General features: G+C 41.6%; 1 long non-coding RNA gene across 1 annotated transcript in view; it reads left to right on the plus strand.

The window, feature by feature from the left end:
* The window catches only part of LOC123601546, a 60,654-nt gene that overhangs the window by 12,306 nt on the left and 23,669 nt on the right, over positions 1 to 24,679 (plus strand). Inside the window, exon 2 of the long non-coding RNA XR_006714155.1 lies at positions 17,446 to 17,593. This is a non-coding gene — a long non-coding RNA (uncharacterized LOC123601546). The remainder of the gene's footprint in view (positions 1 to 17,445; positions 17,594 to 24,679) is intronic.

Consider the following 24,679-nt stretch of genomic DNA (forward strand, 5'->3'; position numbering starts at 1 on the left):
CAACCCTCCCTCGTACCAGGTCCAAGAATTCTGTTCAGTTCTCCCCGGTGGTAATCAGGGAGACTAAAGGCCACTTCATTAAGTTTTAGAGAGAGGGCCTATGGTGGGCCTGTAAATAATTACCTAATCACAATATTGCTAAAATTAAGAAAGCATCATTATAACTTATGGAGGACCTGACATCCGGGGATATCTCACACACTGACAACCATCTTTTTTGTTTGAATTAGTAAATGATGCCTTGCAGACGTTTAGCAACAAGGATGCCCCAAGGGGGAGCTCTTCTGGTTTGGAACTGAATTGAAGCGAGTGGCTCATCAAACCCAAAGCACCACAAGCCTTTCCAAACTGCATTTAGTAGCATAATCAAAGGAAGATAATCAGAAAGCCACAAAGAAACCGTTAATCCTCTCCACCCTGTATTTTTTGTTGCCTGTTTAAGGCTGACGAAATCCTGACAGCATGGGGGGGGGGGGGGGAAGTGTTACACAACATGCAAGCATCACAGACATTTATCAAAGATCAAGTTCCAAGATGTAAAACAAAATAAAACAAAGATTTTCTCCTAATTTGACTCCCAAAGGACTCAAAAAGCATTTCAAACGTGTCCAGTAAGGCATTAAAAATAATTATCCCATAGAGTAATTTCTCTCTTGGTTGTTTTAATATATTTTTGTCTACAAACAAGTGAAGTTTTCTAAACTGCTCCCTTGGCTTACTTTGAAAGGTCTCTAGAACAAAAGTACTTTGGGTGACCCTAGGATACCTGGCAACAGTAACCAAGGATGTGGATGAGGCTGAGAAAGATAAAAACAGATGATGCACTTTTTGATGTCAGACCTAAAATATTGTATACTTAAAACAGAATAAAATGTTGGAAGCCTAGAAACAAAGAATAATCCCATCAGGAAAATTAGTGAGTTTATTTAAGAGAATGTTAAGTAAAATTTCTCATAGTGTACTATAAAATCACTCTTATGCTACCCAGATGGCCCTGTGGGGTGACTTCTTTATGTAATTAGAATTGGCTTTCCTCCCCTTTTCCTCCTTCTTGCCTCCTCCTTCTCCTTCTCTTCTTTTCGTAATAATAGTTATTATTATTATTGGCCATCATTTACTGAGTGACTGGTCTCTCTCATACATTCTCTCTACTTCTCATAACAACCATTTTAATTAACGGTTATGATCTCCATTTCTGAGATGAGGAAATAGATGCTGAGAGGTTGGAACTGCCTGCTATTAACCACTGAGGATGTAATGCAGCCAGAACAACAGTCAATGCTCTGTGTGGTGTAGCATCCGAATTCTGGAAGGAAGTGAAGTAGATAAACTTCGGGGATCCACTTCTGCAGAAGCCCTTGGCCTAGCTCATTCTCAGATTCATACTTAGAGTCCAGCCCAATTATGACAAGATCCACAGACCCAATTAAAATTAAATTGCTTTTGTCACAGAAACTGTTTCCAACCACATGGTGTCAACCAAAGTCTACCCACCCGCTTCCTGTTTGTATCAAATTCTGGCATGCCCTACTTCATACAATGGCTGTGTCCCTGAAATTAATTTTTTTTTTGTTAAATAGTGAATAACAGTATTACTGCACTGTGGGGGAGTTATAGAAAGAACTTACTATTTCAAGGAATCCCAAGGCAATTTTTTTCCCTTTCTAAATGATTCCCCCTCTCTCTTTCTCTGCCTCTCTTCAGACCTGAATTTTCATGTGCAGGATTGAATCGAGAGGAGCAATGGCATGTATGAGTACACCAATATTGTGTTTAGATAAAGCAGGAGGAAACTCTATTGAAGGGTCCACTTAGGCTTCCAACAAGGTGGCTCACAAAAGATCTCAGGGCTAGCCGTTTTCTGATGGTCACAGGAAGAGGAAAATGCACCTTTGTAAACCCAGAGCTCACATGTACTATAGATGTTCACCTGTGCATGCACACACATGCACACACAACCGTTCCTGACATTTACTGAGCTGAGCCTTCTCAATTTTTCTTATTACAAGGGCAGCTTCTGTTTACATGTGTCTCCCCTCCTCACTTCCACTTGCGCAAACAATCCTGAAGTTGTGAGCTAAAGGGATATTACCAATTTAAAAAGGAAAATGGCTTCATAGGGGCAAATTGGCACCTTCTGGTTATATGAAAAGACAAGACTCCATTACAGTTGACTTTCTGGAACTTCTCATACAGTTAGTAGGAGAGATGGGTTAAATATCCCAGGGAGGGAGTCCCAGACTCAAAAGTTGAGACAGCTCTGGCTGGCTGAGTGCCTTAGGAAGACAGCTGTGGGTCCTCAGTCAGGTATTTGGGACCACCACTCTTCTCAGAAATGCATCTTGGTTCCAGTTTCCCCTTTATCTCTGGCAGTAAGCACTGTGATAATGAACTGAAGACTGTGGGTAGAACTTGGAGCCAGCTGCTGAAGGATGCCCCACCCTGCTGGGGTCCAACCCAGAAAGCAAGAGCAGCTCTCTTAGCCTAAGCCATGCTTCAAAGGCTGGGCATGAAACTTCTTGGTTCAGTTTTTTGTTGTTATTGTTTTGTTTTGCTTTGTTTTGTTTTGTTTTGTTTGCAACCTTTCAGGATTCACAAATGAAGCTTTAAAGCTTATAAGGGTGGTATTCCCGCCATTTTGGTCATTTGGCTTCTTTGAAGAGTGGACAGGTCTGGGCAGGCTAGCAGTGGCACAAGGATAGGAATAACAATAAATAATAATGGCTACCTTTTATTGGGTGTTTGTTGAATGACTGGCACTATGCTACCTATTTTCTTAGATTATTTCATTTTATCCCTACAGAAACTCTGAGGAAAAGTCATATAAACATCCCCATTGTATATATGAGGCATAGAAAGCGTGTCATTTGTCCAAAGTCCCACAGATAGAAAATGGCAGACTCCCTCCAAACTCTGCCAGTATTTCCCATTAGCCAAATCCTACTGGAAGTGGAAGGCAAGAAAGCCCATCATGGCAATCTATACAGGTCAGCCTCTAGTGGCCCAGAGCAAGGTGAAGAAAGGTGGACATGGACTCAGAGGGGGCTTGTAGGCCTGAGAATGACCTTATCCCAACCTTCACTTGATTCCTATTTGGCCGACTATATAATGATAGATTAGAAATAATTCTCTCTTGGAATTTTGAAGACATTGCTCTTTGCCTTTCAGCTTCTAGCATTGCTTTTGGGAAATCCAAAGCCATTCTGGTTTCTGAGCCCGTATATAAATTAGCTTTTTCTTCCTGAAAATTTCTAGGATCTTCAGGAGTCCCCTAAAATGCCCAATTCAACTCCCAATCGATCTATTAAATAAATTATCCCAACAGCTATTTTGAAAAACAATTTACAGAGACAGGAAAAGGAATTACTTATCCATTTTTGGAGAAATCACTTTTCCCTTAAGCAACATTTAGAGGCCAGTCTAATAGAGGTATTGAATTTTGAATTTTGTTTAAAATACATCTTCCGGGGAAAATCATGTCAGAGATGGGGAGGAAAAAAATCACGATAGTGGGAGTATCCAAAATTATGGTATTTCTACTCAACATCTAAAGATGTCTGTTATCCTGTCCTCACATGAAATAGCTGTTGAGTAAGATCAACCTAGGTTACCACTAAACAGCGTGTGTCTTTTCAATAGCCTGGGGCCGCAGACTCTTCAAAAAGCAGATTTATGAAACATTAATCTTGGAAAAATGGTAAGATTTGGTGCACGGTGCGCCTGGGTGGCTCAGTCAGTTGAGTGTCCAACTTCAGCTTAGGTCATGATCTCGCAGTTCGTGAATTCGAGCCCCTCATCGGGCTCACTGCTGTCAGCACAGACCCCACTTTGGATCCTTTGTCCCCCTTTCCCTCCACCCCTCGCCCCCCAAAAAATAAATTTGAAAGAAAAAGACAAATGATAAGCTTTATTTTTAATAAGCTTATTATTTTACATGAGATATCATAACTGGGAGATTACCCTGTTGTAGAAACCAGAATCCAATAAGTTACCCCAGCACAGAACAATGTGGGTGACAGAAATTCTTTTGTAGGTTGTCGTCTCCCAATGGAGCCAAAGTTGCTTGGCCCGAGATTATTTCCGTGGTCTGTTGGACACCAAAGATGAGGCTGGCTCTTGGCCACGAGCTAGGCTGCCCAGTCAATAAGACCTGCTTTCAACAACCCAAGGCTGCACTGACTTCTGATTTTTTTTTTTTTTTAACAATAGAAATGAAACTGCCACAGGGAAGAGAGAGAACAATGGTGTTTTGACAAATGGAACAAAGATCTAGCTTGACTGACAATTCAGGTCAGAAAGAAAAAGAAGGCACAGGAAGACTGGTGTGGGTCCTCCTTCTTGCCAAGAAGCAAGCACTCTGTGGGAGGTTTCCACCGACATGACGAACTGGCTCAGCAGTGGCCATTTGGGTTGAGCAATTGTGTTGGATGTTTTCTGGCAAAAGCGTGCTTTTTCTAGGACTTCAAATATAATTAGAGTAAAAACTGCGCAATCAACACGTACAGCCAGAGTATCTTTGAAACCTAAGGAAGGAAGAACCAGTGAGAACTTGTGAGATTCCCTGAAAAATGTTATTGTCCTGTTTCTTTGGAGATCTGCTAGAATAGGTCAGATGGAGTTCTGGCCTGTGGATGGGGCTTGGCTAAGAAACCTCTAGCTGCCCTTTCAAGACTTGTAATCCTCTAAAAATGGAAATTAGGAAGCATTCATTCATGACCTTGAAAAAAATGTTTATAAAAGTATATTATAATGTATCAGTGAAACGAGCTGGGAAAAGGGTTTATGTGAAAGTTCATGTGAGAAATGCAGCTATTAGCACGCATGCCATTCCCCACCTTGACCCCAGCAGGAATGTGTAAATTGTAACATATGGAATGTAAGCGTCTGTTGAGATGTTTCATAAATCTGCCTGGCAATGAGCATCACAAGGCCCTGCGTGAGAATGGGCCCCAGAAAGGGAGAGACGGTGAATGTCACATCTAACTCTAGGCTGCTAATCAGCCCAGAATCTGACAATCAAAAATGTGCAGACAATGTTCTTTAATAATATCGGTTACTTTCTGACAAAGTGAGCTTTTTTTTATGGGACCCGGCCTAGGAATAGGAAATACATTCATCCATTCACTCAAGAAATGTTTATCAAGAGCCTGTAACATGGCAGGCAGTGTGCTGGGCACCACAAGTACAGTGGGAACCAGAGAGAGAGACACTGCCTTGCTGCCTTACAACCTGAGGTGTGTAGAAAAACAGATGTTAAACAAGTAATAACAAAAATAATTTTATAATTACAATTTGGATAACTGCTAGAAAGGAAAACAATAGCTTATGCCAATAGTACACCCCCTTGTCCAAACTTTCTACGTGGATTATCCCATTTAATCCTCATATATCCTCCTGTGGTAGATGCTACTATTTGCCCCGTTTTATTTATGTTTGTTTATTTTTGAGAGTGAGAGAGATAGAATGCGAGTGGGGGAGGCGCAGAGAGAGAGAGAGAGAGAGAGACAGAATCTGAAGCAGGCTCCAGGCTCTGAGCTGTCAGCACAGAGCCCGACGTGGGGATCGAACTCACGGACAGTGAGATCATGACCTCAGCCGAAAGTTGGATACCCAACCGACTGAGCCACCCAGATACCCCTAGCTCCATTTTAAAGATGAAGAAATAGGGGCACCTGGGTGGCTCAATCTGTTGGGTGTCTGACTTTTGGTTTCTGCTCAGGTCATGATCTCACGGTTTGTCAGATGGAGCCCTGCATCAGGCTCCCTGCTGATAGTGAGGAGCCTGCTTGAGATTCTCTCTCTCTCTCTCTCTCTCTGCTCCTCCACCACTTGTGTGCATGCACACGTGCGTGCTCTCTCTCAAAATAAATAAACATCAAAAAAATAAAGATAAAGAAATAAAGTCATGAAGGTCTGCACATCTTGCTCAAGGCCACACAGCTAATGCGTGGTGGGCTCAGAATATAGTGTCAGTCAGCGTGAGTCCAGGCCCCCAGTTCCTGACTCTATGCCATTTTTTTTATGACCTTTTAATGAGGAAAGAGCACTGATTTAGATTTGCAGGTTAAAGAAAATGTCTCTCAGGATATGATTTTAGGCCAAGCCTAAGGATAAGTAGGAATTAATTGGTCAAAAGAAGTATTTCAAAATCGGTGAAATAGCACGTCAAAAGGTCCTGCAGCAGAAGGAGTTGGCTTTGGAGGCTGGCATAACTGGGGTGTCGGGGGGTGAAGGCAAGGCTGGAAGGTAGGCAAGGGTCAGAGCAGGTGGGACCTTATAAATCCTGCTAAGAGTCTTGAGCTAAATCCTGGTTAGCGTGGAGCTCCTGAACGACCACACTTTGTCTGGCCCTCAGTGGAGTTACCCCAGGCACAACTGCTACAGCTAGGAGAGGAGACGCGTTCTTCCCATGGAGGATAGAGGCTGCTGCTGAGCTAGGAACTCAACCCTCCTTCCCACTGTCTCCTGCAGAAGAAAGAGGATTCTACATAGTTCTGTTCTTATCAGCTCTCTGTCCTCTGCTGTAGTTAGAAGATGGCGATGTTCAGAAGAGACTGATGTTATGTGCTGAATGTTTATGTCCCCCTCCCCGAATTCATATGTTGAAATCCTGATTCTCAATGTGATGGTATTAGGAGCTGGGGCCTTTGGGAGGTAATCAGGTCATGAGGGCAGAGTTCTCGCAGATGGGATTAGTGCCCTCATAAGAAGAGACAGAGGGGGTGCCCGGGTGGCTCAGTCGGTTAAGCATCTGACTTTGGCTCAGGTCATGATCTCGCAGCTTGTGAGTTCAAGCTCTACGTTGGGCTCTGTGCTGACAGCTCAGAGCCTGGAGCCTGCTTCAGATTCTGTGTCTCCCTCTTTCTGCCCCTCCCCTGCTCACACTCTGTCTCTCTCTCTAAAAAATAAAATATTTTTAAAATTTTAAAAAAAGAAAGGGAAGAGACAGAGAACTAGCTCCCTGTGAGGATACAATGAGGCGTTGGCCATTTGCAAGTGGGAAGAGGGCTCTCCCAGAATATGACCGTGCTGGCACCCTGATCTTACACTTCCATCCTCCAGAAATGTGAGAAATTTCTGTTGTTTATAAGCCACCCAGTGTATGGTAATCAGTGATTACCAAACTGACTAAGACAGTCAGCCCAAACTAACTAAGACAACTGGAAAACGTGGGCACCTCAGTGGCTCAGTCTGTCAAGCTAACCAAGAGTCTGACCAGGCTGACCAAGAGTCTGTCAACATAAACTCTTGGTTTAGGCTCAGGTCACGATCTCACGGTTCGGGAGTTTAAGCCCCGCGTCGGGTTCTGTGCTGGCAGCACAGAGCCTACTTAGGATTCTCTCTCTCTTCCTCTCTCTGTGCCTCTCCCCTGTTTGTGCACTCTCCCTCCCTCAAAACAAATAAACATTAAAATTTTTTTTAAAAAAGACAACTGGCAAATCAAGAATTCATTCAGCACTACCTAATATTAACCTCAGGCACCACCATTAATTTTGGCATTGTCCAAACCACAGGAATTAAGATTAAGAAAACTATCCCCCCCCCCCCCCCCCCCCGCTCCAAATTTCCAAGTTAAAAATGGCAGCATTTCCTTACACTCCTGAGACAGACACTCTGTTATTCTGGGTGTTTCTTGAAATCAATTCTTTCATTTATTCATTCATCAAAGGTTTGTGTACCTATTGTGTGGCAGACATGAAGGATAGGAAAGCAAGTAAGACTCAAGCCCCCGTGGGAGGCAGAATAATGCATCCTCAAAATGTCCTGGAACCTGTGAACATATTACCTTATGTGGTTGAAGAGTGTTTTGCAGACGTGTATAAGTTAAGGACCTTGAGTGGGGAGATCATCCTGGATTAGGCAGGTCGCCCCATGTAATCAGAAGAGTCCATTTAAGAGTGAAAGAGGGAGACAGGAGGGTCGGAGTCAGAGAAGCAGTTGTAAGGACTGAGGGAGAGTAAGCGATGCATTTCCTGGGTTGGGGTCACAAGCCAAGGAACAAGGGCAGCCTCTGGAAGCTGGAAAAGGCGAGGATTGGATCCTCCACTGGAGCCACCAGAAAGCGATGGAGTCCTCCCAGCCTACCTTGGTTTTTAGCCCAGTAAGACCCTCTTGGGATTTCTCATCTTCATAACCATAAGATAACAAGTTTGTATTGTTTCAGACCACTAAATTTGTGATCATTTTTACACCAGCAGTAGGAAACAAATGCACTCCCCGTTCCAGCCAGAACCTGGCCCAGGACAGACATTTTAATCCCTCAGTTTCCCACTAGTGCCAAGATGCAGCCTCGTAGTCTCCCAACTCAGCAGTCCAGGGGGGGGACTCACTTACATCCTGCGGGGTCTGTGCAACCACTTACCCCTGAGTGTGACCCCACCGGCATTGCTGTATACCCAAATATTAATTATGCAGATATTTCTTAATAATTCTTCTAGAGTGGGGTTTCTAAATTGGTTCTGCCCCCTGATTGCTGTGTCTCCTCGGGCAAATTACCTACATTCATTCCCGGGCTTCAATTTCATTACCTTTAAGATAATAATATTTACGTCCAGGATTGTGAAGCCTAGGTGACTTTGGTATTAAAGCATTAAAAATCATAACCTGGCACACAGGATGTGCTCAACAAATTTTAACATGGTCATGATGACTGCTATGATTATTCCCTACAGTGCTTAACATGAGGCTTAAAAGTCCTTTGGGGGCATGCCGTTTACAGTGTGGACACACACTGGACGGGCAAGAGTGGGTGTCAGTGGACAAGGGCTAATCGGGGGGAGATTGAATTAGGGTGAGAGGGTCAAAATGGAATGAAGTGGGTGGGCTTGACAGATACGGCAGAAGTAAAACCACCAGACCGGTTGGTGAGTGGCATTTGGGGGTGGAGATGTGCCAGGAACGACAAAGTCAGAAGCCTTATGATGATGTGCTAATACGGCATGGAATGAATCTGTATTTTGCTTTTGTGCTCTCCTGATCCCTGGTTTTTTCCTACTGCGGTCCTCTTTCCTGTCTTCCCATAATAAAGAAACATCATACAAATTAAAAAAAAAAAAAAAAGAGCAAAAGGAGGCACCAGGTATAAAAATGTAAACTATTTGGCAACATGTAGCAAAATAAGAGACTTCTTGTACCTGAATTTGGGCTTTTTCTTGCCACTATGTGGAAGAGGCATCATAATTGGGAGGAAAGAGGGAGTATAAGGCAAAAGAGGAAGAAAAAATAAGTAGAATTAAAATGTAGGAATTGATTTTTAGAAAAATAAATTAACGAGGAGCATAAGAAAGTGGTTTTTTATTTTTAATGCCTGTAATGAGTTTGGGCTGGAGGTGTAGGCAGCAGGTAGCAGAGAAACCAAGCCCTCTGTGCCTGTGCAGGGTATGGATGGGGGGACAGGGACTGACCGATGGGGAAGAGGGAAGTGTTTTGGAGACAGAGGAGAGCTGGTTTCCAGGCCCCACTTTGCCACCAATGAGCATTTGAGCACGGAGTTTACCCGCAAGGATTCCACGAGGTAGCTCTTGTGTTCGTGGGATCTATAAAGTTCCAGGGAGCTGAAGGGAGGGGTACAGTCCCCAGAGGAGCCCATCTCGCTGGCATGTGAGTTGCCGCTAATATCTCACGGGCCTCACCAGCTGGAGGGTAGCTAAAGGGAACCATCTTCTCCCAAAAGGATGTACATGCCCTTCTGCCTCTGTCCTCCCAAAGTGACTCCTATGAAAGCTGGAATGTGTCTGAGCTGGCCCGCCAGGAATTGCTGAATGGTGGAGTTTATTTCTGCATGAAACAAAACACCTATTTTTCCCCCCTTTCTGCCTGGGTCCTGGCTGTATTTAGCAGAAGAAAGGCAGGGAAAAGGCACACTTTGAAATTGTAGCAAGGATTTGAGCAGATTGAATTTAATTTTGGATACAAATGTCCAGGAAAAGTCTCCCTTGGCTCCCGCTCGTGGTTCACTGAGGCGTAAGGTGATGCTCCATTGAAAGGCCTGCTGATCTCAGCCAGTGCCAGCTGATAATGACAAAGTGCAGGAGGAGGGGGCCGTAGGCTGAGCCCAAGGAGGGATGCTCTTCCCCAGGATGCTTCCAAAGACTCTGCCCAGCTCCACCGTGCATGGTGTGACAGAGGGCAAGAACCTGAGAGCTGCTCGAGTCCCAGCTTGGCGATAAACATGCTGCATAGCCTTTTCCCACAGCTCAGGTTTGATTTTCCTGGTCCATGAAATAAAGGGACTGGAATAGATGAGCTATAACATCTTTTCTTCCTGATGTTTTAGGATTCTGACATTTGGAGCATCTATAGATGCTGGAAAGGAATGCCAGCCAAGTGTGTGGGTTAAAATTTGGCACAACTATTTGGGAGGGCACTAGCTTCCAAATGTTTTAAGGTACATGCCCTTGGCCAGGTGTCAATTCTTGGGATGTATCCTGTGGAAATACTAGCATAAGTATGCAAGCATGGATGTTTATAACTGCAAAACATAAAAAACAACTTTTGTGTCCACTAGTAGGGAAGTGGCTAAATAAATCTACAATACAACCACAATAAAGAATGCACGTCCATATGTACTAAAAAATAAAAATATCCCAAATATAACTTTAAATGAAAAAAATTAAATTGCTGAGTAAAAATTATATATAGTGTGATTACATTTTTCTGAAATGAAATCCAGGTATGTGTAATGCATATTATATTTAGTTATATATTTATATGCATATGCCTAGAGAAAAAGTTTCACACCAAAAGTAATGTGGCTTCCTGTGGGGCTGCACAGTTCAGTATAGTAGTCACGTGTAACTACTAAGTTCAAAATGTAGCTGGTGTAACTAGGAACTGGATTTTAAAATTTTATTTAATTTTGGGATGCCTGGGTGGCTCAGTCAGTTAAGCTTCCGACTCTTGATTTTGGCTCAGGTCACGATCTCACGGTTCATGAGTTCGAACCCTGCATCGCGCTCTGCGCTGGCAGCATGGAGCCTGCTTGGGATTCTCTCTCCTCTCTCTCTGCCTCTCTCTCTCTCAAAAATAAATAAATAAACTTTAAAAATAAAGTTTAATTTAATTTTAACTACTTCATATTTAATTTAAAAACGGGTACTTCAACTGTATGTTTTGTGAAATCTAAATACAGATCAAGTATTTTCAATGAAAATTTAGCATCCAAATTGAGATGTAAGTGAAAAATACACACCAGATTCAGAAGACTTAGTACCAAAAGTAGTAAATATCTCCATAATAATTGTATATTTTATGAATAATTTGTTAATGTTGATTATATGTTGAAGTAGTAATATTTGGGATACATTACTTTAAATAAAATATATCATTGAAATTAATTACACCTGTTCCTTTTTACTTTTTTAATGTGGCTACTAGAAAACTTTAAATTACATATATGGCTCACATTATATTTCTACTGAGTACTGCTGCTTTGGGGAGTGGAATAGCGGAGAAGCTAGACTAACTTTTTATTTATATACTTTCATATTGTTTTCATATTGTTACAGTATTGTTACAGCTTTGCCATCACGTTATTATAAAGTGGAACTCTCATTGTGGTATCTCTGTGATTTTCCAGCATCTTCTGATTGCTTGACCCTTTTTTGGATGACTGCTATCCTCAGCAAGGATACCTCTGCCTGACAACCATCCCAGCTGTGTTGGAAAAGCGTTGTTTCTCAGAGAGTAGGAGTTAAGCCCAAGAGAGGGAAAAAAAAAAGAGAAATAATCCTTAAAGAAATCTCCCCTGTTCTCTCCTGCTCCCTCCTTCTCCTGTATCAAGATTCCCCAAAGCTTTAGGGGATCTTTAGTCCTAGGCTGAACTTCCTACCTCACTAAATGACAAGGCCAGGATGTTAATGTTCCCCACACAGACACGTCTGCATTATACATAAAGATGTCTGTGTTACACATAAACACATTATGGCTGTAACAATATCACTTTCAAAGGAGCACTAATCCGCTGAAGTCATCGAGTCAGAAAACATTTGTTTCTCCATGTCTTGTGTCTGAGCTGTGTGTGAGAGAGAATAGTAGGAAGGAGGGAAGGAGGAAGGATGGAGGGAAGGACAAAAAGCGACAGAGTGCACTTAATAAAACCCTTCTTTGCAGAGGCAGCTTTTCAAACTGTGCCTCTGGTTTCTTATTTGTTTGCTATGGTGTCACTTCCCTATACAATTTTCTGTTTAAAAACATTGATTATAATCTTTTCTTTTTTTTTTTTTAATCTTTATTTATTTTTGAGAGAGAGACAGAGCGTGAGCAGGGGAGGAACAGAGAGAGGGAGACATAGAATCTGAAACAGGCTCCAGGCTCTGAGCTGTTAGCACAGAGCCCGACGCGAGGCTCGAACTCATGAACCGTGAGATCATGACCTGAGCTGAAGTCAGCCCCTTAACCAACTGAGCCACCCAGGCGCCCCTGATTATAATCTTTTCTATACATACTGACAGATACACAGATGACCCTAGTCATAATTTTGGGTATGACGTTGGGTTTGAATGGATGTCATAGGGTGATGGTGGAGAAAAACCCAGCTGTGGTTCTCCAGGTCCAGGAAATAGCTCCATGCTCCCCCAAAACCCCAATTACCCATATCTCCCTAGATCATGTCTCCCTAGATCATATTCACTTGTTTCTATTTGTCTTCCTTGCTAGGCACCTCTGTCCCCAGTACTTAGCACAGAGTCTTACAAAGAGTAGGCTTTTAATAAAAGTTTGTTGGTTGAATGAATGGAAGAATGAATGAAGAAATAAACAGCCCTACCCGTCAAGGGTCAGTCTTATTTAAAACATTAATGAAATTAGAGTTTCATCTCAAAAATGGACTTTTAGAATTTTCCATCTTGTTTACACTGTGTTTATTAAATACCTATTATGGGCTAAAAGCTTGCTAAACAAAGCCATATTTTACCCACACACACACATACACACATACACACATACACACAAGGTCCCTGCCCTTACAAAGTTTGCAGTCTGGGGAGAGAGGGAAGGCAGAGGTCAGGCATAAATACACAAAATTAAAAATTACAAATGGTAATAAGTGTTCCCAAAGATATGATCAGGGATGATGACAGAGAATAAAGGAAGGGGCTATGCCAGTTTAGCCAAGCCAATTTTTCTCTTCTCTGAAAAAGTGACATTTAAGCCAAAGCACTGAGGATTGGGAGTCAACTATTGAATAAACAAGTTAGGGTTGGGAGGGGTACAGAAGACAGGAAGAGTCTTCCACATGCCCAGGAGCAACACTTGCTGCTTCTGTGACTTGCCATCCAAATGTGCTCTGTAATTCGAACGTGACTTGATTCATGTGGGTGTTAGGGCCCATACTAATTTGCACGCCTGGCTAGGTGTGGGAGTCTGTTGGGACCCACATGCTCAGAGTGTAAAGAGGCTGATTTCCCTTATTAGAAGGGCCATGTGATTGTAAGGGGGGGTGTTCTGGCAGTGAGCTGAGGAGTGGTTGGCATTAGGCTGGTAATTTCATTCCCTTGTTTTCAAGGTTGTCTCATACTTCTTTAACGTTAGCTTCTGCTTTTCAGATCTCTCACTAATCAAGTTTTATTTTATTTATTTATTGAAAAAATTTTTAATGTTTATTTTTGAGAGAGAGAGAGAGAGAGACAGAGCATGAGTGGGAGAGAGGGGGACACAGAGTCTGAAGCAGGCTCCAGGCTCTGAGTTGTCAGCACAGAGCCTGATGCGGGGTTTGAACCCATGAGCTGTAAGATCATGACCTGAGCCGAAGTCAGACGCTTAACCGACTGAGCCTCCCAGGTGCTCCAAGTTTTATTTTAAATATGTATATTCCTGTTGTCAGTAGTTAAATTGGATTCATAAGAGAGAGAATTCTTACTTTTCACCTTATACTCCTTATCCCTTTTGACTACTTTAAGATATGAGTTTTTATAACTTATAAAACTAGTAATACATACAATTGTAAACTGTATATACAGTTCTGTTTAACATGTAGCCCTATGACTATGGATGGGAACTAGTTTTCTTCTGATTATTAATGCAATATAAGCTCAATGAATTTAGATTTGGAAAACTCAGAAAAAAATAAAAAATAAAGTAAAATTCTCCATAACTTCATCATGTAAAGATTACCACTGATAATGTCTTGTTATATTCTTTCCCAATGACTTTTTAGAAATAGGATCAAATTCTACTTGTTAATTTCTAAAGCTGGCTTTTAAAAACTCAATATATGTAGAAACCTTTCCATGACAATAAATGCTGAGCTTTTGTATGGAGATATCGTAATTTAAGTTAATGGACATTTAGGTTGCAATTATTACCACACAATTAACTTCTAATCTAAATTTTTATGAAATTTTATGTGTCTGTCACCATCCAGAGGTTTTGCCTGATTCCTCACTATTCAGCAAACAAAAGTGATTCTTACTTGGCAATCAAAAAATAGGATTTTCTTTGCAAGTACATAATTAAGTACTTCAGGTAAGTTCCAATGAGTGCAAACTAGATGTTTGAAAACCTAGATCAAATTCAGGACTGTTTCCTAACCAAATCAAATTCAGGACTGTTTCCTAACATCGCTAAGCAATTTAAACTGCAAGTTTCACCCTTTCAAAATTCCCTTCAAGTTTCCCTAAAAATTTCCTTTCTTAAAATATCAACTTCTCAGAAGGTTGGTGGTGAGGGGTAGGGAACCTTGCCCCCTGAAGTATCTCATGCTTTAAGACTAGCTCATGTCTGTTGCTTGGAGGTGGTGGGGTGAGGCGGGGGGATGAGTACTCCCCCAGAGTCCATTGCTCTCATCACAGCTGTTACCCTGTGACCAACATGTCAGGCAGGTGAGGAGGGCAGGACAAGAGGCAAAGTTCCATCCACATGCCTAGGAATCAGAAGTGTGTAGGTTGGAAGGATTCTAGTCGTTGGAAGCCCCCACATGGCAGGACTTGAAAAAGAGAACCTCAACCAGTCTCTCCAGCAAAACAGAACATCAGCCAGGGCTGGGATCTTGCAAGATCTTCATGCAAGATCAGCCTGTCTCAAGCCAGGGAATACACAACGATCCGCCCCACCTTCAAACCTGATGTTCCCCTTAGTTACAATCCTGTGATTTCCAAAAGACTATTTTCTGTTTCTTTTCAGCTATAGCAACCTGCTCTCTTAAATAGCTTCTTTATCTAGTGGGGCAATTACAGTCTGTGACTAACAGCTGTGGTTCATAAACATGAGTTTCACTGTTTGGGTCAGTAGTTCTTAGCCTTTTCCGAACGGCAACTCCCCCAGCTGATCTTGGCATTAAGAGAAGCACCTCTCCCTCAGCACTCTGATGGGTACTCAATAGTGCAGTTTACTGGTGGAGGGTTCTGTTTTCCCATTATAAAGGAGGTGACATTTTTATTAAGTTGCAAGTCCTGGCATCTAATACCAAACATATTTCTGGATGTTGGTTTTATTAGTGGTTTTAACTTTCCCCATTGAGTTTTTCTTTGTATTCCAAATAGCCATGTCTTTCTTTTAGAAAAAAAGGTCCTTTCAAAAAGTAGTTCTTCACTGTAAAACTTGAAGGAGAAAATCTGCAAGATCTAAGGCTTGATGGTGAGTTCTTAGACCTGACACCAAAAGCACATTCCATAAAAGAAAATAAAAAGATAAATCACACTTCTAAAGAATTAAAAGCTTTTGCTGTGTGAAAGACTATGTAAAGAGGAGGAAAAGACAAGCTTCAGACTAGGAGAAAATATTATTTGCAAACCACACATCTGACTAAGGATTTGTATCAAGAATATATAAAGAACTCTCAAATTTCAACAGGAAAAACAAACAACCTAATTAGAAAATGGACAACAGAAGAGCCATAGCATCAAAGAGGGTATACAGACAGCAAATGAGCACATGAAAAGTTGTTCACCATCACTAGCCATTAACGAAATGCATTTGACCATGATGAGATACTACTACACATCTATTAATGCAGCTAAAGTAAAAAAAATAACGACAATGCCAATGCCAAATGCTGACAGGGAATCAGAGAAATTGGATCTCTCATACATGCCTGGTGGGAATGTAAAATGGGACATTGACTCTGGAGAATAGGTTGGCAGTTTCTTAAAAAAACTAAACATAGGGGCGCCTGGCTGGCTGAGTCAGTGGAGCATGTGACTCTTGATCTCGGGGTCATGAGTTTGAGCCCCACATTGGGTGTACAGATTACTTATATAAATAAAAACTTAAAAAACCTAAACATAGACTTTCCATATGACCCAGCAAATTATCCCTGGGCAGTTACCGGAGAGAAATGAAAAAAACCTGAATACAAATATTCATAGCAGCTTTATTGGCGATAGCCAAAATGCGCAAAATGCTAAAACATCCATCAATAAATAAACTATGGTCCACCATACCATGGAATCAAACTCAACAACAACAAAAAAGCCAACTATTGATATATGCAACAACCTGGAAGGACCTCGAGGGCATTATGCTGAGTGAAAAAAGCAAATCTCCAAAGGTCACATACTGTATGATTCCATTTATATCACATTTGTGAAATTATAGAGATGGAATTCTAGAGATGAGCAGGAGGTGGGAAGGAGGAAGCTTAGTGTGGCTATAAAGGGTAGTATGAGGGAGATCTTTGTATGTGGAGATCTTTGTATGGTGGAATGGTTCTGCATCTATATTGCAGTGGTGCTCACACAAATCAACACATGTAATAAAATCACACACACACACACACACACACACACACACACACACACACACACTGTACCAATGTCGATTTCCTGGCTTTCATATTGTACTATAGTTAAATAAGATGTAACTACAGAGGGAAATGGGTAAGGGTATCCAGGACCATTCTGTGCTATCTTTGCAACTTTCTGACTCTGGAATTGTTTCAAAATAAAAATTTTTCTTTAAAGAAATTCATGCTTAGTGTAGAAAATTTAGAAGGTGTAGGAAAAAATATGAAGAATACGGTTTTAAAATTCATACCCTTTTGATATATGTATTTGTTTTAGAATGTTAGAGTTTATTGCTTAATTTTTGATTTGAGATAAAAGTCACTTAACATAAAATGTCATTTTAACTTTTTTAAGTGTACGATTCAATGGTGGTTTTGGTTTATTCACCATATTGTGCAACCATCACCATTGCACAGTTCCAAACATTTCCATGAGCCAAAAGGAAACTCCATATCCATCAGGCCCTTTTCCCTCCCTGCGATAACTAATCTACTTTCCACATCCCGTATGATTTTACATTTACAAAGTGTGCCTATACGTGGAATCATACAACATGTGGTCCTTTGTGACTGGCTTCTTTCACTGAGCATAATATTTTCAAGGTTCATCCATGTAGTAGCCTGTATAAGTACTCCATTGCCTTTTGTGGTTGAATGATATTCCACTGTATGTATCTATTTAATTTTTATTTTTGATAAAATTTTTCTTTGTTCCTTTACTTCAGGATCTTTTTTAGATAGTGTAGTGAACTCTCTCCAGCCTGGACTGCTGACCTGTGACCTCCCACAAACCAAGGCTGACACATGTGGGCATCTGGAGCTTTGTTCCCTCACTTCTCAGCCTCACCTCCTAAAATAAAGATGCTCCATCAGGTAAGTTGTTAACTGGGACTCACAAGGTCTATGCAGGGGAGGATGTCCTTGTGGCCCATCAGAGATGATAAGCCAAGTCAAATGAATGGTGTCAGGGCAGGAGGGATGGGAGACAGCCAGCCTGTCTGTGAACAGCAGAGCAACTTTAGTAGCTCCTGGTCACAGGCTTGACCCACCTCTCTAGAACAAGGAGCACTAAATATTTTTCCCAAAGCAATATTTTTCTAGCCTGTTTTGGAAAAACAAACGTGTTGCCAGAGTGTCCCAGCTCTCCACATTGTGCTCCTGAATCTAGAGCTGTCTGTCCTACAGTGTTGCGGTCACCTGCTCTCTATTAAGCATTCTTTCCTTCTGTCACTGGTGTCAGAACTGGGCTGAGTTGACTCTGCCCATAGTACATTGGTGTCTTAATGAATGTGAAGCCTATTTACTGAGCCCTTTCAATGCGTAGGCCCTGGACTGAGCCCCTTTTTAAAATTTTTTCAATGTTTATTATTTTTGAAAGACCGAGCGTGAGTGGGGGAGGGGCAGAGAGAGAGGGAGACACAAAATCCGAAGCAAGCTCCAGGCTCCGAGCTGTCAGCACAGAGCCCAACATGGGGCTCGAACTCACAAACCATGAGATCATGACCTGAGCCAAAGTTGGATGCTTCACCAACTGAGCCACCCAGATGCCCCTGAACTGAGCCGTTTACATTTATCATCTTGGTTTAGTCTCACAGCAATTCCATCAACCAGGAGCTGTTCTTATTCCCATGGTAAGATTCAGAGACAGGGGCTTAAAGAGTTTTAGGGTCCAGTCCAAGATCATCTCACCACTAAGTGGCTTGGCTAGGATGCAACAGTGTCCTATTAATCTTCCAAGTGTGCTGAGAGCATAGATCCTGGAGCCAGTTCAAATCCTTGCTCCCTGTTCATTAGCTATTTGGATTTGCCTCCATTTCCCTATCTGTAAAATGGGACTAATAATAATACCTACCTCATAGCGTTGTAAAAATTAACTACATGTATCTGTGTACAGTCTGAGAGCTATGTGCCATGTGAGTGATCACTGTTGTCATAGTCATTGTTAATATTACAGTGACTCTTAAAAATAGGAGAGTGAGGCAGGAAACAAACAGATGACCCAAATAGACACCATTTCGTGTTGCTTCATGAGATTTCTCCTGGCCAAGTAACACAAGATGTGCTGCCTCCAGACTGCTGCTCCCAAACCCAGGGGCTTTCAGCAACCAGCAAAGTGAAGCCAGCCATTTGCAAAGCCAAATTCTTTAGGTCAGCGATGAGTCTATTAACAGGAAAGGGGACTAAGTGGGGATAACTCTTTCTCATGAGAGCCAGCAATGGATTTCCTTTGAAAAAGTATATTATGTGGCCACCCAGAACCTTGCCTTTTGCATATATTTGCTTAGGAGCATCCAGTGCTCGTATTTTGTGTATCTCTATTATTACAACACACCACGGATTATCAGTGCTACAGGAAATACAGCCATTAGTGCCTTTAAATCTAACCAGATTAGAGAACCAATTCCAGAAACTCTACAACCAATACAGAAAACTCATCTTTAAGATTTGGTTCTTCTAGAGGCACCTGGGTGGCTTAGTTGGTTAAGCATCTGACTCTTAATTTCAGCTCGGGTCATGATCTCACAGTTCGTGAGTTCGAGCCTCACATTGGGCTGTGTGCTGACAATGCAGAGGCTGCTTGGGATTCTCTCTCCCTCTCTCCTTCTCTCTGCCCCTCCCCGACTTGTGTGCTCTCTCTCCTCTCTCTCTCCCTCTCTCTCTCTCTCTCTCCCCCTCTCTTTCGCAAAATAAATAAGTAAATAATTTTTTAAAAGATTTTTAAATCTAGATAGAGCAGCTCTAGATATCTATAGGTTCAAAAGGATAACATGAGACATTACCTGCCTCACAGTGGGTTAGTTGCAAAGATTAAGAGCCCTGGTGTTGGTTGAGCCTTTCCTAACTCCTCTAAATTGGCGGTTATCAAGCAAATGATCGTTTCAGTCAGGGCCCAAATCGGGTTCAATCTGAAATGCCAGTCAACGGCCCTGTGAAGGACTTCTTTTTGAGAGGCCCTAACTTGGCTGAAGGAAGATAGGCCAGGCTTAGCTGAACCAGATGGGCCTCACTGAACTCAGGGAGCTACAAAGAAAGGACTTTTCGGGCAAGCTTCAGACTAGGGTCTTACATACAGTAAGAATGTCCTGCCGACATAGGGTCATGTGCCATCTTTATAGCACTGAGTCCCTCCCTGCACAAACTCCAGGCTCCCATGGCCTTCAGGAAGGACAGGGTTTACAGCTGATCTCATTTAGGAAAGAGAGGCTCTTACCAGAATCCCTGAGTACAAGCAATGCCTGGTTTTTGTGGGAGGGGGGAGGCAAATATACACTTAGGACTGGTGTCCAAGAGAAGTGCTCTTAGAATTCTCAGGATCTTTTTTTTTTTTTTTTTCATCTCTATTAAGAACGATATGTCTTTAAGATTTTGGAAACTTGTCTTTATGTGGTTTTTATCCGTATTCCCATTCCATGTACTAGTAGAAGATACTAATTGAACTCTTTTATCTTATGATGAAGAAGCTGAGGCCCAGTGTCAGACAGCCATACAGTAATGAAGGCCCAGAACCCAAGACTGCTGACCTCAGTCCAGTTTTCAACCCTCAGAGCCACACTGCTGAAAGATGATTCTAAAAAGTCCTTGTACGTAGTTTGTTCCTCCTCTCTGCCAAGACTGGCGGGTGCCCTCCTGGCAGATAATTTTATCCACACACTGTTCAGAGTGCTCTGTAGCATGTTCCACCACAAACTAGAGCTTCTGCCCAGATGGGGAGGGAGTAACTCAAGGTCGGTATGAGAACCGAAGTGATTAAAAGCCTCAACAGAGCAATCCTGCTGATTCAGAATGACTAGAGAATGGTCTTTCTGATTATCTAATGTTTCCACTCATGTTTGTTCAATGAATGAATATATGGGATGTTGAAATATAAAACCAGCAATGCTACTGAATTTAATTCGATCTTTCTTCTTTTCATGTGTCAAGGTCATCATGATGAGTATGGGTTTACTGTTCTGGAGAATTCAACCAATAGAGAACAGGGTTGGCCATTTTAGGTAATTTTAGGTAATTTGCTGACCCTGTTGTACAAGGTGAGGGTGACCAAGCTGGTTTTTCTCTCTCTCTTTTAAAAAGTGAATCCTCGGGGGTGGGGGGGGGTGCCTGGGTGGCTCAGTCGGTTAAGCCTCCGACTTCGACTCGGGTCATGATCTCACGGTTTGTGAGTTCGAGCCCTGCATCCGGCTCTGTGCTGACAGCTCAGAGCCTGGAGGCTGCTTCGGATTCTGTGTCTCCTCTTCTCTCTGCCCCTCCCCCACTTGTGCTCTGTCTCCCTCTGTCTCTCAGTAATAAATAAACGTTAAAAAAAATTTTTTTTTAAAAAGTGAATCCTCAGACTAACTAACTTGGATATAAATTAAACATAAAACAAACAAAAAAGACATAGAGGTCTTAACAGAAAAATATCTAAATAAAATAAAATATCCCCAAAGATTTAAAAAAAAAAAGTGAATCCTTGGAGCACCAGGGTGGCTCAGTTGGTTAAGTGCCCAACTCTTGATTTCAACTCAGGTCATGCTCTCATGGTTCATGGGATTGAGCCTCGAGTTGGGCACTGTGCTGACAGTGAGAATCCTGCTTAGGATTCTCTCTCTCCCTTTCTCTCTGCCCCTCCCTTGATCACACTCTCGTGCTCGCTCTCTCTCTCTCTCTTAAAAAAGTGAATCCTCATATCAGTCCACTTATCTTCCACTTATCCTTTTCTTCATAATAACATCTTAAGGAATGTACACACACACACACACACACACACACACACACACACACACGCCTAGTATCTGAGCCTTTAGTTGATTGGACCATAGTTAGCCAGTTGTTAGGACCATCACACAGAGGATTACGTCTTAAACTTTCCCCCTGAATTCTCTATTAACAAGACGGGAGACATGCCGTGGGTCATGTGATTCTTTTTACTCCCTTTAGGAACATGAACCTTGAAGCCAAGAGGCAGAAACCAGCCATTGACACAACTGATGACTACACACAGAGCCACTTGGTGATGGCTTCAAGAAAATGATGTCAGTTTTTAAAAAATAATTTTTTAAAATTCCAATGACCAGTTAGTTACAGCTTCAATTTTTACATGTTTTTTTGAGCAGGCAATGAATTAAGCACAAGGAAGAGTAAGCAAAGATATATGTTCAGTAAATTAAATAATAGAGGCTTTTACTGACACCATTCTTTTAACTTACTGCTTTTCAACTTAAGCTAAATGTTTTAAACTTTTTAAAATAATTTTTATACAAATCGAGATTTTATCTACATTCAGGTAGATTCTCCTGGCTTATGTCCAAAAGACTTGGTCCTTTTGAAAGTAGGATTCTTTGCTTTTCTTCGAGTACTTATTAGCATCTTTTGCTTGTCAGGAATTATGGCAAGTATCGAGGCTGCAATAAGACACAGCCCCTGTCCTATGGGGACTGACATGGAAACTAAATGCTCAAACTAGGGGTGCCCGGGTGGCTCCGTTGGTTAAGTGTCCGACTTTGGCTCAGGGCATGATCTTAAGGTTTGTGGGTTCGAGCCTCACGTTGGGCTCTGCTTTGACAGCAAGGAGACTGCTTAGGATTCTCTCTCTCTCTCTCTCTCTCTCTCTCTCTCCCTCCCTGTCCCTCCCCTGTTCACACACTTGTTCTCTCTCTCAAAATAAATAAACAAACTTAAAAAAAAACATGACAGGAGAAAGTAGCATCGTTCTCTACATGAACGTTGGGCTCCGTGCTGACAGCCTGGAGCCTGCTTCACATTCTGTGTCTCCCTCTTTCTCGGCCCCTCCTCCACTCACACTCTGCCTCTCTCTCGCGCTCTCTCTCTCTCTCTCTCTCTCAAAAATAACATTAAAAAAAATTAAATGCTGAAACATTTTCTCACTGTCACATCATTTTCCTTCTTCGTCTTCAATCTACGCTTTATAATCTTCCTTACACGTCCTACGGTTTCTCTACAGGGTTTATACATACTTTCTCTACTTGGTTCTTTTTGGGATGTACATGTCATTCAATTTGACCAACTTTGGTTAACCAATTTAACCAAAAATGCTGCTGTGCATTTTTTCTTTCTTTAACTTTTTTTTTTCCTCCTGGAGTCTTCCTTTGGCCCTAGCTAGCAATCTGAAATATTGAGGAGCTAAACTGAGAAGGGTCTGCTTGTCACAGGTGTCCCACACAGGTCTCACTGGTAAGGGTTTTATTATATCTTTCTTTCCCAAGTTTGTTCTAGGCTACTTATCCCTAAATTGTCTTCTTTCATATTAATGAACCATCATTCGTATCCACAAAGCATTATTCATAATAGTTAAGGAAAAAAAAACCCCAGAAGTAACCTGTATCTTCATCTGTAGGGAGGTAGTTAAATAAACTATGGCATATCCATGCAATAGAGCCCACTTCATGCTTTAAAAAGAATGAGAGGTCCCTAAAACTGTGGAACACGTGAAAAGCAGAGGTTAAAATGGTGGTTGTTGGAGGCTGGGGCTTGGAGGAAAGGGGGAGATGTTGGTCAAAGTGTACATAGGTTTATGTGGGATGAGTGAGTTCTGGAGATCTAATGGACAGCATGGTGACTATAGTTAATACTGTATTGCATCTTGAAATTGGTAAGAGTGGATGTCACCACGTGCAAAAAATGGTAACCATATGAGATGATTGATATGTTAATCAGCTTGATTGTGGTCATCATTTCACAATGTACACATAAACCAAAACAACATGTTGAACACCTCACGTATATGCAATTTTTATTTGTCAAGCATAGCTCAATAAAACTGGGTGGAGGGGGAAATGAGAGGTCTGTATGACCAGGTATCTGTGATACATTGTAACATTTTTAAAAAGCAAGTTATAGAACAATATGGGTTGTATGACCCATTTAAAAATACATATGTGAAACTGTATAAAGTGTATCTGAATGCCCGCATATGTACACACACACACACACACACACACACACACACACAGTATTTGAATGAGAAAATTCTAGGAAATAAACAGATGTAACAGTGGGGAGTCTAGCAAGCGAAGTAGGTGAGGAACAGATGAAGGAGGGATGCACTTTTTAATAATACACTTTCGTATTCATTCTTTTAACAATGAATAGATATAGTTGTTATAAGTAAATAAATAAAAAGAAGAATATAGCATTTTCCTAGGTATTTCAAAACTATGTATTCTTCTAGGCTTGCACAGCTGGTTTAGTTTTCATTTACTTTGATCATACACTTACCTCCTCTCTTATAGCTGGAGGGCATTAAGGCTCCCAGACTGACAACTGTGTCCCCACCTTCCCCTCTGCTGCCTCTCCAGATTCCCCATCCCTCGGGATAATGCAGAATATGTTTCGTTCGGACTCATTGTCTGAACTGTACATTGTTCCTGGAAATCTTGGTCACGTGATAGATGGACTTGTCCCGGAAAATCTATCCTCCAGTCCCTGAAAGGAAGCCAGAGTGGTATTGTTCTCATCTCACAGATCAAGAAACTGAGGCACGGAAAGTTGATGGGGGCTACGGGCTACCTAGGCCACATGAGAAGTTAAAAGTAATGGGATGTTGTGGAAAAGGTGTTGGGTTCAAAGCCTGGAGTCCCAAGTTAAAGTTCTTGACATACTACATTTTATTTAAGCAAAATTTTGACTCCCTAAGCCCCAGTTTTCTTGTTGGTGAAATGATTATAATACCTGCCTCCCAGAGTAGTATTATTACATGAGAGTATTTAAATTTTTTTTTTTGCATATAGTAAAGCACCGTATGTATCATAGAAGGACCAACCACAGGAAATTAGTTATGAGTAAGTCAGACCACTGTAGTTGCATATACAACTAGGCTTTTGTTTGTTTGATTTTCTTACACTCGAAACACAAATTTAAAAATGTCTTTCAAGAATCTTAGAAATCTTGTTCCTTTAAATTCAAGCTTTATTTTTTCCCCACCCCAAATATTTCTCCTCATGCCTTTTAAAAGAGGCACAA

Source organism: Leopardus geoffroyi, chromosome D1 (genome assembly GCF_018350155.1).
Source record: "Leopardus geoffroyi isolate Oge1 chromosome D1, O.geoffroyi_Oge1_pat1.0, whole genome shotgun sequence".
NCBI lineage: Eukaryota > Metazoa > Chordata > Mammalia > Carnivora > Felidae > Leopardus > Leopardus geoffroyi.